The sequence below is a fragment of the Tamandua tetradactyla genome, chromosome 16, assembly GCF_023851605.1.
Source record: "Tamandua tetradactyla isolate mTamTet1 chromosome 16, mTamTet1.pri, whole genome shotgun sequence".
Lineage (NCBI taxonomy): Eukaryota > Metazoa > Chordata > Mammalia > Pilosa > Myrmecophagidae > Tamandua > Tamandua tetradactyla.
The window spans coordinates 59,053,623-59,073,572 of record NC_135342.1 but is presented as its reverse complement, the minus strand read 5'-3'; the positions used below and the strand labels follow the sequence as shown (position 1 = coordinate 59,073,572).

At 39.7% G+C, this 19,950-nt stretch overlaps 1 long non-coding RNA gene across 2 annotated transcripts; it reads right to left on the bottom strand.

Moving 5' to 3' along the window:
* Window positions 1-1,083: 1,083 nt before the first annotated feature.
* Window positions 1,084-19,926, bottom strand: LOC143660341 (uncharacterized). 2 transcript variants are annotated; one of them, XR_013163967.1, is made up of 3 exons: window positions 19,823-19,926; window positions 11,864-11,966; window positions 1,084-1,252 (listed from the first exon to the last, which is right to left on the bottom strand). It is a non-coding gene; the product is annotated as an uncharacterized LOC143660341 (long non-coding RNA). The 2 variants fall into 2 exon arrangements; XR_013163968.1 differs by lacking the exon at window positions 1,084-1,252 and adding an exon at window positions 9,907-10,010.
* Window positions 19,927-19,950: the final 24 nt, after the last annotated feature.

The window sequence follows — 19,950 nt, the reverse complement described above, 5'->3', positions numbered from 1 at the left end:
CTGTAGGACGAGATTTGAGAAGGATGGTGAGGGTATGAAATGGTAGTATAGTAAAAAGATGTTAGACCTGTTTAATCATCCAAACAATAAAGCAGAACCAAGTGAAGGTGAGTTTCAGGGAAGCAAATTTTGGTTTCATATAAAGAAATTCCTAGAGCTAAGAGCAATTTTCAACACTGAATGCAGTTGTGTTGTCAATGTCATAATCAACCCTGTCATTCATTCATTGGACATTGTGTAGGGACAGTATTATTTATCATTTCAGAGGTGGACAATGGGTTTACTGAACTGGGATGAGTGTGAGCATTGATGTGAAAGTTCTACGTTTTCATGTCCTAATTGAGGAATATCTGGAAAAATTGAGTCTAGAACTGAGACTTAACTGATGCGCAGGGATTCCATAGCCAGAAGTCACACAAGGTGGGGGAAAAAACAAAGTTTTTGTGTAAGAATGAGTTCTCATATGAGAATGAGAATAATGAAACCAGCCTCCATGAAATACAATATTGATGCAGATGATTGCAAACATAAATCTTAATTATAACACAGATCTAGAGCATCTAGGGTATCCTTCGGATATATTTGCCATTCTAAAGGCAACAGACAGCCCTTGGCAACTTTTGAATTAGTGTATTAGGGTAGGTTGGAGAAAAGAATATTTGGTGCAGTATTTAAAGAAGATGAACTAAGTCACAGAATGAATTGGAGTATAAAGTAGGGCAGAACAATGAGATTATTAAGTGAAATGAAGCACTATTAAATTCACGTCTTCATCCCACTAGAAGAGGTGGTCACTACTCTTTCAACTGTATTTTAATTGTCTGTTTTCATGTGTCTCTCATAGCATGAGCTTGAGATTAGCAGAAACTGTCTTCCCTAAGACTCTAGCCCTTAATGGATGCATAATTAATGATTGTTGAATAAATATTCCAGACTCAGTGAAATAAGGAGAATCTGGACATCTGGCAAAGACCAGAAGAAGTGGAATATAGAGAAGAAACTTTAGAATTATAAAAAATACAAATACACCATTTGAAGACACTTGTGATGCTGGTTCTGATCCAGAGATGAGACATACTTCTGTGATGGTTATGATTATGTGTCAACTTGACCATGTGATGGTGCCCAAGTGTCTGGTCAAGCAACTACTGGCTTATCTGTTGCTGTGAGGACACTTTGTAGACTTGAATCATCAGCATGTCGATTGCATTGATGGCTGATTACATCTGCAGTCAGCTAAGAGGAGTGTCTTCTGCAATGAGAGATATTGAATGTAATCAGTTGAAGCCTTTAAAGGAGAAATCAGAAAAGAGAATCACTCTCTCTCCACTTTAGCCAGCCTGCCTTTCTTGGAAACTCATCAAAGACCTTCACTGGAGCTGTCAGCTCATGGTGTGCCCTATGGAATTTGGACTCATGTCTCTCCCCACTTGTGTGAGGGGGTGATCTTTACAGAAATCTCCTGTTGGTTCTGTTTCCCTAGAGAACCCTGATTGCTACACCTCCATCTTTGCCCAACATTTATTTATTCCCACCTTCCTTGACAAAGAATCTATAGCCATTTATAACATAAGATATGCCTAAAATGAGATAGAAATTGAAATAAGAAATAGTAACTAATGAGCATATAACAATAGTCTCCCTTGAAGGGTAAACTCTCCCCAGCTGTGTAGCTAAAGATAGGCTGTGATCCGAGTTATTTGTTTAGGTCAAGTCATAAATTTTCTCTTGTAGGAAATCATAGCCAGAAAAATGGAACTGTAGTCAAATGGGAACTGGAAAATTTGTATTGCAGGTGTATGGTTAACAAGCCAAATTTTCTAGGCAGGTGAAATGGTTGGAGATGAAATAGCTTGTTCTGCTCATAACAATGCAAAAACAAATTCTGTACATGCAGCTGGTAATTACTTGACCCTCTCTCCTTGGGAATCTTTAAGTTCAGCTAACCTCTCATAGACTAAGACCTCTGTTCATTTTCCTGGCTGTGCATTCCAATGGGCTAGGTCCACCTTTGGTTCAGAGAGGCACTTCTGTAATTTAGTTAAAGTCTTCATTAAAAGGTTTGATCATATGTTGAGCTTCCTTTAAATTAGACTTCAGGTTCAGAGTTGCATCTACACTAATCATGGCAAAACCTTCAGAGGAGCCTAGATGAGGAAATAAATATTGTAGAGGGAACATGGGTTTGAAACCTCCTGCTCCTGAGTTTATTTGTAGCTTCGCCAATGTGTTATGGGAAATAGTAACTCAACTATCTTATCTGTTAAAATGGGAATAGTTGTCATACCTAAAGTATATGAGAGCTCTGAGGCAGTGGCTGATTCATGGTAGGAGTCCCAATAATTATTGAGTATTTATAATTAAACATACTTATACAGTGTGTGTGTTTGTGTGCATGTGCGTTTTAACATATCATTTTCTACTAATTTCACAGATGACATCTGATGACTTGGGTGACTTACCAAAGGTCATGCGGATAGTCAGAGTTTGAATGAGAACAAAGAACCCAGGTTTCTTATTCCTCAGGCCTGTACTTTTTCTACTCTTCTCTAGGAAAATCTCAATGAGAGCCAAGACCACAAGAATGTAGATTATAGGCTTTTCAAATTTCCTTTGCTTGGAGAATTACATTCATTCATAGAACATCTAGAAGAATCTAATGCAAATAATATAAAGCTTCTTCATCAATGAGGACAAAACAAATGATCAGTTTCTGGGACTATATCACTCTGTCATCGTTGAGAGAACGGACGTATTTCATCATTTGACAAAGTGAATTATTTCAGATCCACAAAGGGAACCACAAGCCACCAGACCTACTAATGAACAGAAGTTTGGGTTAATGAGCACATCTTTTAGTAAGTGGGATCCTAGTCTAGTTGGAAGAGTAAAAGTGTGTCTGTGTTTGAATCCATGCCTTGGGGCCTAAATGAGTTCTATGAGGTTGGAAGAATTACTAAACTCACCTGAGTCTCATTGTCAAAATGGGCATACTGGACCTAATTTAAAATTTGGATGGAATAAAACTATTGATATTATATATCTGGCAACCATTAACTGACTCATAAAAATAAAGATGCTTTACTATCCTCCCGGCTTTGAACAATGTTGCTACAAACTCCATTCGTGGCAAAGGAAGAAACTCAGTTCCTGCGAAGGCAGCCTGGATTCAGACGTCCAACCCGGTCCCCTATTTTACATAGAAGTGAAGACGAAGCTCCAGCGGGAAACCCGACTAACTCAATACGACGTGTTTTCGTTGTTCAGGCCCAGCGAGGGTTATGATTGACGATGCACATGACAAATCTCACATCCGATTTTGCACTTTTCCACTCAAGGCCACAAGGGACAAACAAATACATTGATTAACAAACAAGAAGAAAAAGGAAATGATGTCCTGGAATCGCTAACAGCCTCCAAGCCCTAGAGTGTGGGCTCCGGAAGGAGGAGGGCTCCACTTGTGAACTTCCGTTTGGACCAACTCCGTGCATGGAGGTATTTCTCTGCATTACTAAATTCACAACAGGCTTTCATGAATCACTTTCTATCCCCCGCTGAAAGGGGGTTCATAAACATCACCCCTTTTGAAGGGGTTTTAAAGATAGTATTGTTTTTTGATCACAGATCAAAGCATGAATGACATTTCCCTTGTGCTTAGGTGAACTGTTCGCCTACAAGCTAAATCTGCAGCGGCTTTTGGGTGACACATTAACGTTTCATTCTCAGAAGGCAAAAAAGGACAGTTTGGGTGGCCAGATCATTTCATGGGCTAGATGGTGTGTGCACCTTGGGTCTGTTTTATTGCCGGGCCTTCTAGGGATGCACAAAACTAACTCTAAGCTAGTCTGGGGGGAATCTGGAAGACTGTTCCCTTCTTCTAATGGAGTTCAGCAATTAAATCACAATAGCTGTTCCTCTGCTTGAGATTTTGTCTCATAGTGGAGACATGAAACATCTGGGCCTGATTTTATTAAAAATAAAAAAGGTTATTAGCATTTTGGGGTATCACGCTGTGAGGACGATTTTCTGATTCTTTATATGACAGAGCTTCATTTCCCTATATATAAACGGTAACATCAATAGCATCTTTATAATATCTCAGAGGTCACATACAATATGATAACAAGATCCCACTTCCTGGCAGTGAGGTGTCATGGAATTGGGACCTCCTTTCAGAGGGGCGGCTGTGAGGTTTAGCACCCAGAGTCAAACAGGACACTCCTTCTCCAATCCAAATCCTCTCCAGAAATGACCAGCCTTTCCAAAGGTTAGTATCTAATTGCCTCAATAACACAGTTGTCATGACAACTGTATACAAAATTTAATTCCAGAATTTAAATCTAAACATGCTAAAATCACCAGAGATATTTTCTTTGAGAGTGAATTAAGCAAAGTATACACAAACAGTATCCCTTGAAAACATTAAAAAAAGGCTTATATCCTCTGACTCATACTTCACTGTTCTGGAATATGAGACATGCATTCTTATAAGCCATCTACTCATTCAACTGACATTTATTCATTCAATTAGGATTTGCTGAGCAATTACTGTATGCCAAACACATGTGGAGAATTACTGGTAGACAAGTTGCTTTTATTTGCTGTTGCAGGGGAGTCGGATCTCAATGAAAATCTCCACTTTTCTTTAGAATGGTTGACTAAAATCCATGGCTTTAGGTTTTTATACCACCCTAGTCTGTTTTACTTATTCTCCCCACACACACACTTATTTCATTATATTTAGTTAAACTCTTGAAAATCAACAGTAGAAAAAAGGGAGGCAGGGTTAAAACAAAGAGCCAAGAAAAGAAAGCAAACTTATGACTTTGAATGACATTAAATGATAAAAGGAACTCCAGGTTCCCAGAGGATATTCCTGCAATTAAGAGAAAAGAAAACCAAACCAAAGGAAATAAAAATGTATTACCTATTAACAGGGGAGATGCATTAAGGAACTGGACTTCTGTGACAGTGGGAAAAGTTTACCATGCCTTTTCTGTTTTTCAAAGCATAGTAAAAGTCCCAGATTCTACCCAATAGAAGCCAGATTACATCACAGGACTCAACTGTGTCATTGGAAACTTGGCCTTCCATTTTCCATATACTTGAATTCTTAATAGAAAGTTAGGAAATTGTTTATTTCTACTTTTTTTCAAGCCATTCCTCCCTCCCTCCCTTCCTTTAATTTTTCCAGAACTCCTCTAGGCACTTAATATTTGCCAGACACCGTATTAGTTTCTGAGGATGCTGAAATGAGTAAGATGTGGCTCTTGTCTTAAAAGGAAAAAAATATCCAGTGTAGGAGACAGCAAGCAAGCAGAGGATTACACCACAGTGTGGCACGGTCTAGAAAATGCAAGTCTGGAGGAGCCTCAAAAAAGGCTGATTGTCTCTGTACCCATCTGATCCTTCAACTATGAATAGTTCTGATAGCTTTTCCAACCATTCTCTGCCATTGCTTCAGTATCATTCACATCTGCAGCAAAGGCTCTGTTTTTCATGAGCTAGTTTCCCTAGTGGACTGCAAGATACAGAAATACAGAAAGGTGAAGGATGTTAAGAGCTAATGTGGTAGGGTGAAAGTTTTTTCATGGGCAATAGCTTTAGGTTTAGGTTTAATTTAGCTTTGAGGCATAAATAGAAGCTTACTATCCAAGATTTGGGTGCCTTTCAAGCTGAACAGTATATTAAGGTAGAATATCCAGAGTGTGTTTCAAAGACTAGGAAGATGCTGCAATGAAGATTCAAGGACAAGTGCGTGACAGGGCAGAGAATGAGGCCCCTACCCTTTTCTAACTAAACCAGTGTTACCTTATTTTGAAATTCAGATTACTTCTTCCCTCCTTTGGCTTGGTTATTAATTGCAGTCACTAGTTTTGTTATAGGACCTAGGCTGTCTGTCCCAGCTGAAATCATCATTCAAATCTTGATGAGGTCCCCCAGAAACAAAAGCATCAATCGCACAGAGCTGCAGATTGTGGCTATTTTGTCATGGATTCTTTCTGGAGAGGAGAAAAATGCAGACAGATTAAAATTCTTCCTGCCTTCATCAAAACAGGGCAGGGTGGGAGCTGTAAACAAAGGAGGTGGCAGGGGACCTCTCCTGCTTCCTTTGATTCTTGCTGATGTCTTTCTTGGTTGTGACTCAAGGGCCACTAACCCTGGGATGTCAGAGGCCTGAGTTCAATCCTGCCCCCTGCCAGTCCATCTGGGGCCTGTGCTAGACATGTACCCTTTCTTCCAAAATCAAAGCTTCTGAGGCCCGGAGAAGGAATTTGTGTTAGTATGACACTCACCCTACATCTTTGTTAAAACTTTTCCTTGCAAATGTTCCCATTTCAGTAGAAAGGATCCTATATATATATATATATATATTTTTTTTTTTTTTTTACATGGGCAGGCACCAGGAATCAAACCTGGGTCCTCTGGCATGGCAGGCAAGCATTCTTGCCTGCTGAGCCACAGTGGCCTGCCCAGGATCCTATATTTTGAAGAAAAAAAATAATAAAGGTACAAAAGGTTTCATATTGGGTGGTCATATTTCAAGGTTAAATACATGTACCAAAAAATAGCAGTGAAAAGGAGCAAAGATTTTGTTGTTGTTGTTATCGGACTAGAGATGGTAACGTTTACAAAGCTCTGCCATACACAATGTTTGACTTTGTCCTCAAAGAGAGCTTGAGCTTGCTTGAATGCCTGCATTGAAAATGACATATTTGCATGTGGTAGGTTGGGTAGCATTATAGGCTTTGTGAGAAGAAGACCTATGCCTCACTCCTTTCCTACTGATAAAATTTAGTGCCGATAAATATTTATCGAATGAATTTTTATATTTATCGAATGAATGAATGAACAAAAGAAAATTCAAAAGAGCACTGGAACCGATGGGACAGAGAACTGTGAAACACTGAACTGTCTAGTAACGGACGTGAGACTAATATCAGTTAATATTTATTGAGCATTTACTATATACCTGGCACCAAACACTCTACATATATTATTTTAATTCTCATAATATTCACAGAAGGCTTTGCTGTACAGAGTCATATCCACATTTTATTGGTGAAGAAAATGAGGCTTTTAGAGACCAAATAAATTGCTTATTGTCATACAGAAAGCAACAGACCTGCATTTGAGCTCTGGTCTGTCCGAGTCCAAAGCCTGGGCTCCCTTGCAATGCTGCCCACCCTCTACTTTCCTGGGAACCCTGGGTATGTTGCCTTCTCTTTCTGGACTAGAGACTGTTAACGAGATAGGGGAAGAGTGAGTTACCTTCCAAATTTATGATTAGTTGCTCATTTATATTCATTTTAAGTACATGTCATTAATTGTTGTAAATAACTATCCTCAGGAACAAGTTGAAGAATCTGGATATGCATTTTGTCTTTTTCACCCTCACAGGGAAACTTACAAAAAAACCAAAATAATAGCAATCCACGACACCTCCCCACAAGATCCAAATCTGGTTCCCAGCAATGCCCTGCCAGACTGGATTTTAAGACCAATTCCAGAAAATGTCAAGAAATGTCATTGGTTTGCATTTACATAATTAATAAAGTAGAGTATTGATTCACTTCAGTAAACCAGAAGCCTTGAACTTAAGATGTGAGTTAATTGGGGTTAAACAGTATCGTGTCTTGACAGAGAATCATGTTTTATTTAGCCTGGTTCTGTTGGGTTGTCCTCAGCTCCCATTTAAATAAGAGGCAACTAATCTTCTAGAATTGCTGAACATGGAGTCAGATTGAAGAAAGAGGTGGGACAAAGTCCTTAACAAAAAAATTAGGACAAAAAATTTGACCTCTCTCCCTAATGGTGAGTTTTCAGGAAATTGTGGATGAAATTGCTTTGAAATTTCAGGTATGTGTGGTGTGAGGGGTTGGGACGTATGTGGAAAGCTTTGGCTCAGTTTTGATGCATGTTTTAAATGTTCTTATGAGCAATCTTATGATGCACCATAAACTTGGCCTGCCACCATGATGTATGCATACATTTATTCAATCAGTCCTGCATTTTTCCAACATCACCCATCTACTGAGCCTCTAACCATGTTGGGCAATGGGGATAGTGGCTCACAATGCTGAACAAGGATATGTCAGCAATTGACGGGTTCAAAATCAAATAAGAGATAGTGATACAAAGAATGCAGTCACATGTCACATCATGCTGTGGGGATACGGCAGCAGGTATCATCTACTTAGCTTGGGGGAGGGCTATGCTGAATCTGTTTTAAAGGCTTGTTCATGGAATTATCCAAGAATTTGAGGAGCAGGACACTGTATCAGACAGAGAAATCAGCATGGGAAAGCACAGCAAGTGTTGGAAATTATACGAAGTTCAACGTAATTGGAATACACGACAGACATTTATTCATTATTGTGATGATATTCAAAGGTATCCTCACCAGGTCAAAAGCTCCATGAGGGTTTGTTTACCACTGTATCATCCTCAGTAGCTAGAACATGACCGGCACACACTAGATCGTCAGTATCTGTGAGTTGTAGAAAGGAATGAATGCATGGGGAGGCAATGCCATGAGATGGGGTTGGAGAACCAGGTTGTGGGCGTGCAATGGCTCTAGACTGAATGAATGGATAAATGAATGAATGAATGAAAATTTAAAGGAGCACTGAAACCAAAATGAGGAATCATTACATCCACAGTGAGTAGAAAACTTTGCAGGAACTTAAGGAGGGGGTTGACATGGTTTATTAAACCAAAAGAATCCTTTATTGGGTGCTGATTATATGGGCTTCGTAGTTTGTTACACATCAGTGATTTCGAAACTAGTTAAATACAGTCCTCTTTTGAAGAGGATTATGATCTAGAAGAGAAAAATTACATATTTATGCTATCATTTTAAATATTTTGGAGACTTCTCTATAAGGAAATATATCAACATTTTTTTTCATGGAATACAGTGTAAAACAGAATTTGCCCTAGAAGAATTCTTCTTACAGCCAAATGTATATTCCTAAGAGTACAAAACATATTGAGAAACAGCTCTGAGGTTCTCACTCTACCCAAGGGATCATCAAATTATGGCACGTGGACCAAGCCATCCACTGCCTGATTTTGTAGAGCTATGAGCTAAGAACGGTATGTACATTTTTAAACAGCTTTTTAAAAAAACAGAGTCAATTTTGTGACACACAATAATTATATAAAATTCAAATTTCAGTGTCCACAAGCAAAATTTTGTTGGAACACAGCCATGCCTATTCCTTTACGTATTGTCTATGGCTGTGTTCTCACACAAAAAAGGCCAGAATTGACAAGTTGGGACGCTATAGTGTGCCAAGTCTAAAGTATTTAATATACGGCCCTTTACAGAAAAAAGTTTGCTGACCCCTGTTCTAGATTCATGAAGAGTTTGAGCGGCACAGCTGATGCCAGCTTACATTTTAGTGACCTTCCTTTGCGTAGGCTTTACTTCCAGAATCAGTGGTTCCCAGCAAATTAAAATGTAACTACATTAGGGAATTTCATTTCCTACTTCTTAAAAAGAATGCCTGGCAAATGATGATTGATTATACCTTTGATTAAGAAGTCAAGGGACACAAGCTTAGGATGAAATGCAAAACTATTTTAGGTCAGGGCCATGCAGTTGGAAACGGCACCAGCTGAGGAAGCCAAGGTTTTCAGCCTGAAAGCTTGGGCACCTCACAGCCGCTGTCTGGGTCCAAATCCCTTTATTTATCAAATGACAGGGCTGGGGAGCCAGTCTTTAAGATTCCTTCTCAGGACGAAAAGTCTGTAGTACTACAACTACAAGTCACTATTTGTACTCAGAGCTTTGCCTACTCCTAGTAGCTGTGCATTTTACAAAGAAAACACCCATTGATCGCTGGATACGTTTGATTATTTACATGTGTGTGGAGTTAATGAGACACGCATGGGGATGAAACGCGGGCTGGAATTTCAAATCTGCGGGAGCCATGGGAATAATTAGGGGTCTGCATTTCATTTTGTAGCTTCAGGATGCATTTTCTCTCTTCATCTGAAGGTAACTAGGGAAAGAAAGAAATTTGCCATTTTGGAATGACCTACATGGGTCAGGGTGAGCTTTGAAAGAAAAGGTATGTTTGCAGCCTACTCCCACCCCATGCCACCTTCTCTTTGCTTTAAAAGTGGCAATCTCTTTCCTACTTAGTCTTGTTTTTATTCCATCTTAATATTTCCTAATGGCATACTGGCAGCTGGTAATCAGGGCAGAACTCAAGAAGCAAACTGACCTCTGGATGCACATAAGTGATATATCTAGACCCCTCTCTGTGATGGCTCATTTTTCTCCCATTTGTGTCCACAGAGCTTGTGGGAATGCTCAAAAGGTGCTTGCAAAATATCAATGCTTAAGTGACTGCTCCAGTTAAATCATAATACAGTGTGATTCAGCTGAAAATGAAGTAATTACAGGGGAAGAGAAGAAAAGTCAAATGATATACAAACAGGTTCTTGTGGATTGTCTAAGTGCTAATGTGTTCTCTGATGCATATGCATTACTTGCTTCTGATGGGCCCGTGGTACAAAAGGCTCCAAGTTTTTTTTTTTTTATTTTAACATTTGTTCCCCCTATTATTTATTTATTTTTAATCCATATGTTTTACTCATCTGTCCATAAGGCAGATAAAAGAAACATCAGGCACAAGGTTTTCACAATCACACAGTCACACTGCAAAAGCTATATCATCATACAATAATCTTCAAGAAACATGGCTACTGGAACACAGCTCTACATTTTCAGGCCATTCCCTTCAACCTCTCTGTTATGTCTTAACTAAAAAGGTGATACCTATTTAATGTGTAAGAATAACCTCCAGGATAACCTCTTGACTCTGTTTGGAATCTCTCAACCACTGATGCTTTATTTTGTCTCATTTCTGTCATCCCCCTTTCGGTTGAGAAGGTTTTCTCAATCCCTTGGTGCTGAGTGCCAGCTCATTTTAGGATTTCTGTCCCACATTGCCAGGAAGGTCCACACCCCTGGGAGTCATGTCCCACCTAGAGAGGGGTAGGTCAGTGAGTTTGCTTGTCGTGTTGGTTGAGAGTGAGAGGCCACATCTGAGCAACAAAAGAGGTTCTCTTGGGAGTGACTCTTAGGCCTAATTTTAAGTAGGCTTAGCCTATCTTCTGTGGGGTTAAGCTTCATATGAACAAACCCCAAGATTGGAGGCTCAGCCTATTGCTTTGGTTGTCCCCACTGCTTATGAGAATATCAAGAATTCTCCACTTGGGGAAGTTGAATTTTCCCCCTTTCTCACCATTCCCCCAAGGGGACTTCGCAAATACTTTTTTACACTTTTCAAATCCTTCTGGGATTTATCAAAGCATCACTCTGGATAAACCTACAAAATTTCATGCCCTACTCAAGGTTCCGTGTACTTATGATGTTCAATAAAGCTGTCCACATAAGTTATATTAGGGCATGCATGTCAAAATATAAATTTTGAACCAAATAAACATTTTCTACTTTAGTCTCACACATCAGTTAAAGTTTTAAAATATTAATTACCATCTATTTTCAACACCCTGCATTATTGGCATTCCTTTGTTCTTCCTCATACAAAACATTTTTAAATTTGTACATGTAGTCACTATCATAATCCACTCTAGGCATTCCTAGACTCTACCGTCTCAGTCTTTATCATATATCTTTCCTTCTGATTTCATTTTTGAAGGCTCCACAATTTGAAGGGTGGAGGATAGTGTTATCATGACTTGAGCTCTTACGCCCAATTTGGGGTGGAGATGGTAACACTTACAGACCCTCAAAAATTTCTCAAAAGCTTATAATCATTCCAAATCAGCAACATCTCATGTTAGTGGGATCCACAATGTGATCTCTCTGCCCTTTAGTCCTTACCTTAAGTATACAACATCTTTGCTCAAATCTTGGCTCTTCTATGTCCTAGCTCTTTGATCTTGAACAAATTGTTTAAATTTGCTGATCCTCAGCTTCTACATCTCTGAAAGAAGGATAATAAGAGAACATACTTCATATGGCTTTTGTTATGTTACACATGGAAGGAAAGTTCTTATCCTAGTGCCTAGCATGCAGTAAGTACTTAACATATATTAGTTATTATCCTACAAATTTTAGGGAAAATCTACTGATCCTTTGGGCTTAGATGTTGCCCATCTGAGGTTAGCCCTGCCCTATTGGTCCCTCTGGGGTTCTCCTTTTCTTACCACAGTGTACACTGTTTCATCATTATCTGCTTATGGGACTCTCTTCTTAAAGGATGTAAATCTGCCTACTTTATTTCTCTTTCTCCAGCTTCCTTGTCACACTCAGATATATAGCAGTGATCACATTTGTTTCGAAAGGCAAAGAAATGAGTGCAACACGCATACTAAAGCAACTAAATCACGGAATTTACTTTTCTTTGGAATCCATTGTTCTCATAACAATGATTTTTAAAAAAGACAAAAAAAAATCCAACAAAGTTTAGAAATGTGTGTGTGTGGCCCCCCTCACCTTCAGCCTCTTTTCAAAATATTCTTTCCCCCATACCCTCCCTTCTACCCACTTTCTGTACTTCCAGTCACAGTAGGGTTATTATATTTCTTGATGCACAGTCTTTTCCCTCTGTCTGGAACTCTGATCTACCATATTCATCTTTCAGATCACAGCTCAAGCTTTACTTTCTTGGAAAAGACTTCTGTTACCCCTCTGTGCAGGTCATGCCTGCATGTCTCCCATTCCCCACCAGACTGTGTGAGTTCCGTCGGATCACAGATGGTGCCCATTTTTGCTCTCTCTTGCATCCCCAGTGTCATGGGCTGTTATCCAGTAAGTGCTTGGATAAATTAATGCATGAAGTGTCAGCCAACATGCACTTCAGAAGCAGGAGCAAAACAATTTCAGTTGCCTGTCAAGAAGTTATAACATCTTATTCAGTAGATTCTACCAATTAGAATTCACCTGTTTGCCAAGGTTAGGCCTCACCATACAGAGCTTGGTTAGGAAGCAGCATCCCCTTTTTGTGCAAACACCAGGCAAGAAGTAAGTGTCACAGTGGTCTGCCTAAAGTTCTACTCCACCTCATGAGGAATATTAGCTTTAGAAGCCCAGGCTAATGAAGAACTAGTTCCTGAGCTGCTCACTTGACTCATACCTTGTACTTTTTCCATTACTTTTTAACCTTCTCAGCTACTTATTGTTTACTGGTCCCAAGGCCTGCCTTGGTCTCAGGCGTAATCACTGAAACATCTCTCTGTGGTTTTTGCTCTTTCCCCACACAGGATTCTGCTCCATGTACTTCCTCTGCTTCTCTACCCAAAACTGCATTTGTTCCAGGATATCGAGGGCTATGAAGCCTGAAGAAGCCTAGTTCCTGGAGTCTTCCCCTGGACACCTTCAGCATCATTGTCTCCAGGTGACTGCAGGAGGTAAGAGCCAAGGAGCAAATCAAGAGTGCCAAAATCTCAGTTGCTTATTGGGTAAGGAACTCAAGCATATAGGTGGAGGTGTGGTGAGTGTGGGAGAGAAGTAGGATGTTTCCCTGAGACGGCTGTCTCGCACCTACGACCATGGTTCATAGAGGACCACACCTTCACACTCGGACGCGGGATCCAGAAGCTGGCTGCACCTGACCTTCCTGCTGCAGATCTTCCTTCTCTAAGGTCCTCATGAGCCTTTCGTTCCAGCCCCTGCAGCAAAGGCCATCTTCTCCATGCCCTCACCCAAAACTTACCAGTCCTCAGTTTGCAGTTTTCTTGTGCTTAAACACATCCATTTTTATAAGTTTCTCAGGGTAGCTATAACAAATGACCATAAACTGGGTGGCTTAAAACAATCGAAATTTATTCTCTTGCAGCTCTGGAGGTGGGAAGTCAGAAATCAAGATATCAGCAGGGCCGTGCACCCTCTGAAGAATCTAAGGAGGCTTCCTCTCCACCTCTCCTAGCTTCTGGCTGGTCCCAGGCATTGGTGGCTTGTGGCAATGTAACTCTGCCTCCAACACTATGTGGCCCCCTTCCCTCTGTGTCTGTGTCTGCACCTCTTCTCCTCTTAAAGAGACAGTAGTCATACTGGAGTAAATGTGGCGTCATCTTCATTTGATTATATATGCAAAGACCTGATTTCCAAACAAGATCTCCCTTCTTTTTGGGGGACACACTTCAACCCATATCACCATTTTAAGCTAACTGGGCTATGCTCACCAGCTGCCTTCGGATCACAGAATTTAACTAATTTACCTCAAAAGGGCACAACTCCCCACTCAGTCATTCTCTGCTACCTTTAACCTCACCTTCACTTGCAATCTTTTTATACATCTGATTTATCCTCAGAAAGAGCTCAATAACCCGACCTATCCCTTTACATTCCATTCCACAGTCTTGGTTCAAACTGTCATCACTTTATATTCTGTTCATTGCAAAGGAATTCCTAATTGGTGTCCCATCACCCTTTCTCCCTATTTTACCACCCAAGAGGCTAACAGGATCATCTTAAATCAAAGACCATCATTATTAATCTGCAATTCAAGACCCGTAGCAATAGGTATCTTCCAGTTTCTCTAGCCTCATCTACTACCTGTTAACAGGAATTAGTTATACCAACCACATGGAACCCATATGGAACTTTCAATCTATATCTTCTGTAACCCCAGATGTTTGAAAGCCCAGCTAGCTCCTTCCAATGAACTCCAGCTTCCTTTCTTCCACTGGAAAGTGTCCTTTCACACACTCCTCAAGAATCAGATTAAGAATCATCCCTTCTCTGTAACCATTTCTAACTTTCCAGAGAGAATCAGTCCCCATACCTTTCGCAACCACAACTCTGCCCATAACTAAGGCAGAAAAATTAAATTTTTAAACCATTTTAAATTTTAAATAATTATTTAAATAATTTTAAATAATTACATTTTTAAATAATTGTCCCATTGCATCTCTCTCTTCCTATATGGACTGTGAAGTCTGTGAGAGATCTCCACTTTATAATTCAAAGGGGCCCATTGTGATCAGATTAGCATAATACCTGCAGATAATAAGCATTATAATACGTTTGGCAAATAAATAAGTAGTTTAGCTTAAAATATATATCACTTTCTCCTTTTGATAATAGGCATTTCTTCACAAAAGAAACATGTTCTCCTCTAAGAGTAAAGTGGTATTTTGCTGAAGCAGCTGCCAGTTGAGAAATAAGAAAAGTAAGTAACATCTGCGTTTTGATGCATGTATGTCTGTAGTAAATTTTCATTATCAAAAAGAAAGGGAGTTTGAGGAGTTTACGTTTTAAGACAAACTATAAAAATAACCCAGATTGCGATTTTGCCATTCTAATTTTATCTCAGTTCTGACAAATATTTCTCTCTAAAATAATTTACCCCTCCTAAAGAGTGCCAAAAAGCCCTCCAAACAGATTTCCCAACTCCTTGTATTTATTTCTAAGTCTTTGATTTCAGATCTCAACAAATGTTAGCTGATAAGAATAATACTCAATGGTATTTTCAATGTTCTGGTAATATTCTTTTCATCTACTTTTAGTTTTATAGACTTACTATAGACTAGCATTTCAGTGCTTCGTTGTGAGTGTGTTGTTTACTTATTTTCAGTTCAAGTCACTTCAATTCAATGAGCATTTATTGAGAGCCTACTGTAACTGAGACTCTGTGTTGGGTGCTGGTGATTCTAAAATACATAAGAAAATGTGTCTGACCATAAGTTCGAAGTCTGAGTCAGAGATTTAACCAACAGGGGCTTTGCAATGATTGCAATAAAAGAAGTGTGCTTGACATAGGGGAAAGAACAGATGTAATGAGAATGGCATCGCTAACTTCAAAAAGTGGTGACTTTTGAAGTGGGCTCTGAAGGCTGAATAAGAGTTGCCCATTATGTGAAATAAGAATCCAAGCAAAAGAGTATAAAAATGCTTGTGTAAAATAACATTACAGTCAATTTCAATGAAGTCCAGAACATGGATGTAAGGGAATAAGGAGGAGAAGTAGAAGAGATAATGTGAATTGAAAAAAATAAATTTCCTTGTGAACTTTCTGCTGTTGTTTCATTGTGTTTGAGGCTACAAAAAAAAGTACTCGATGAGGGCAGTAGCTTTGATATGTATGAATTATTCATCATTAAGGATTGAGGCAGCTGACGTTAGTCTTTGTTAAAGCTACTGAAAGTATGATGGGCTCCCTGGAAAAGCAGTGCCTTTCCTTTCTCTTTGCCCTGTGTGCGGGTCAGCGGCATGTGCGGGCATGTCTTGGATGGCTTTTCTGTGATTGATGCCAATCAGAGGATAGTTTCGACCCTGATGTCCTGTCATTTCCCCCCACTCTCTTTATAGAATGAAAACTGGTTATCATCGGAGACACAGGCACCCCCACCACCACCAAAACTGCCTGGTGAGTGGACTGTTTGTTTCATCAAAACCCCAAGTCTAGTCAGATGAAAAGGCACGACCACCTCATCCATTAGCATTCTTCCACGGACACCAGCGGGTGGACCTGGGAGCAGCCAGAGCTAAAGGGATGTCTCACTAAAACAGCTTTTGTCAGAGCGTTCTCACCACCAATTCACATTTTCCTGAGCATTGTGCAGGGTACGGGCCTGGGAAACCTGCCGTCTCCTCTTAGGTTGGCAGAGTGCAGTTAGTGGAAAGGCTTCAGTGGGTACAGAGAGCCCACTCTGAGCCAGCTGTCCCCAGGCTCTCTCGGCAACTCCACCAGGCAGCTCTTCATATAAGTCACATTTATGTGCATAAAAGGAGAGGAATAACGCTGACATTTCATGTGTGCGTACCGGGCCCTAGTTGCTGTTTGAAACATTTCAGATGCCCAACCTCATTTCATCTTAAAAACCCTATGCCTATGCACTATTATTGCCTCCATTTCACTAGTGAAGCAAACCAGGCTGAAACAGATGAAGTAACTTGCTCAAAAGTTAAGAGATAATAAGGGATAAAGCAATACTCCAATATGTATGCTGTTTCTACTGTCCCTTTCTGCTTCTAGTATGATAGTTTTCTCTGCACAGAAGGCAAAGCAGCAAAAAAATACAATCGAGAATGAGAACAATTGTTGTTATGATGATCATTTGTTACTGTTACTGTTCTAGGAACCTGCATTTGTCAAGAGTTTGCCACATGCCATGCCCTGCACTAAGCACTTTAAGTGTATAATTTAATGCTCTTTGAGGTCTAATGAAATATGCATTCTATCCGTTCCCATATTGTTAATGTGGACATAGAGACTTCAACTGGTTACATAACCAATATCAGCCACACGTTGATCCTTAGGTCTGTCTGACATCAAATCAGAAGGAGGAAATCACGGTGACTTGGACTAGGATGCAGGCAAACCCTTTTGAAAGGTATGTGTCGCTTATAATTGATAAAGCTTGGTTATTTGTTGTTGAAATGTAATTCAGCTTAAAAGACTATTGTGGGTACCTGTGGCAATATGAGGCATTAGGCTGAGCCCTAAATATATTAAGGTAACTATCACATCTTGTGAAGCTTACAAGCAAGAACACCAACAGACATAGGAACAAAAATGATGATACACAGCTCTATATCTTATTAAGGGAATTTTCAAATAAAAAATAATAGCAAACAGTCCTCGTGTGTCAGTCATGTTTATAAATGTGATAAATGCATGCTTTTTTAAAAAAAAAATCCTCTTAGAAATTTGACGTGATGGGATCTACTATCATTACTATATTACGGATGAGGAAAACAGAGGAATGGGGAAAACAGGTAACTTCACAAGTTCCCAGAGCCAGGCATATTCTCTGAGGGCAAAGATGAGGGAACAATTTCTTCTGCCTGGCTGGAGAAGGAGGAGGGCGTTAGGGTACAGAATGAATCCTAGGGAGAAACAGAATTTGAAACAGGGGAAAGTAAATCAGATGAGCACCGAATTAAACTGGTGGTTACTGTCATTCTCTCTGAGTTTACTGCAAATTCTGGGACCCTATCAAGTTAACACTGAATAGAGTTAATGATTTTATTTGCATTCTGGCTGCAAAATGTACTGGTTCTTGGTCGTTGGATTCAGGTTCTTTACATGGCCGATCGACATGCCAACACCTATTCCATAGGGTTGTGGTGAGAGATAAATGTGATAGAGCACGGACCAATGGGGCATAATAAATGTTAGTGGGAGGACACTATGACAGGCCGTCAGTTCTCTCTTCGCAGAAAGCCTGTTGGCACCACTGCTGGGAGTATCGTCATGAGAACGCCGTTCAGGCACGCCCTCGGCTGCAGAGAAACCCCTCAGTCAAGATCCTCTTCCTCCTAGGGCAGCCCCTGTCCACTGACTGGTCACTGCTGGGCTATAAAGTAAGGGTTTGGCCACTGGGCCCAATTTTAGATAACTTTGATAGACATTCTAGCTCCAGAACTTCCCTTGGAGTCAGCCAAGGCTGTCTTTGGGCCTCGATTTTTTTTTTCCCACTCTGCTGAATACAGCTCCCTTCGCCTCCCTAATAAAGGAGTTCTAAGGGACCTTAAAAACATCTTCCATGCTAAACCCTATCTCAGGAAATACTTCCCAGCCAATCTGGTGTTCATATTGCCAGTGTCGACACCGGCAAAGATGTTGAGTGTGTTATTTGCTCAGGCTAACATCTTAGGACGCGTGACTACTGCCGATTTGATGGAAGACAACTTTCGCCTGATGCTAATCACTTGACAAGAGCCTTTTTGGTCCTGTGTGAGCCCAAGGACCCTTCATTACTTCATGTTTAATATATTCACTACTTATCCATTTTACAGATGGGAAATTTAGGTTCACACAGGTGAAAAGACTTTTGCAAAATCACTCAGCTTTACATGTAGACCTGGTTTCCTTGGGCTTCCAGCCTAATGGTCCTTTCAGGACAAGTTTTGGATGAAAACATCTTGTCATTATGGTCCATGTGCGCATTTTTCCTTTGTCTGAAATTCTCTTGCGCTGCATCAGATTTGTGGTGCCTCCAAACATAAATGGTGTTGTCTACCACAGGGGACCTTGGGAGTCCAGGAGGAGGTCTTTTCCACCATCAGCATTTCGCCCTCTGCCTAAGGTCTGTCAGCCAGTGATGAGCAGGTAAATGGTGGAGCTTTAAAAGGTTAATTGCCATTAATTGTTATAAGAAGGTGGCTTATTATCAATTCATAAATTCAGAATAAATTTATTTTGCTGACAAGCAAAATATCGTATTTGCCCTATGGACTGGACCCTGTTTTCATTCTGAAAAATAAATAATTTTTTCCACATTATGGTCTTCGTAATACTGTTGTCTGTTCCAACATGCCATGTGGAGAAAAGTTTAATTAAATTCATAAAGTTTGTTAAATTATTCTAAACTTAACGAAAAGCCATTAGGATTGTGTGTGTCTGAGTTTCTGTGTAGACCAGATGTACAGTTACATCTATAAATAGAGATGCATAGAGGTTGTTAACCAACACCTTCAAAAGTGTGTTTTACAGGTGACTCAGAGATGAATTTTATTATAAAAGTTATCCAAAACTTTTCATGTATGATATTTTACTAAAGAAACCATTTAGCTTTCAAGATTTTGACTTACAAAACTCAATCTTACCACACACCAGGTTGCAATTAAGGGATTACTAAAATCTTGCCTTTCCTTCATCATCCCCCAGAATTTGTTTAATTGTCTGCAATTCCATGCAAGGAAGAACAAAGCAAAACAGAGTGATCCAAAATATCAAAACTAATAAGAATAATCAATATCTACCATTATAAAATTTTAGCATTTGATTAGGTACTATAGTATTTATACTATTAAATATTACACTAAATATTTTATTTAATTCTATTTAATTCTTAAATAAACTTTAGAGAAGGGTACTATTTTTTTTTTTACCTCAATTTTCAGAGGAAACATAAAGAAGTTAAGTAAGTTGACTGAAATCATTTGTGGGGTAGATCATGGAGCTAGAATTTAAGCCCTAGGCATCTGAATTCCAGAACTCTTGCTCTTAATGTCAATGC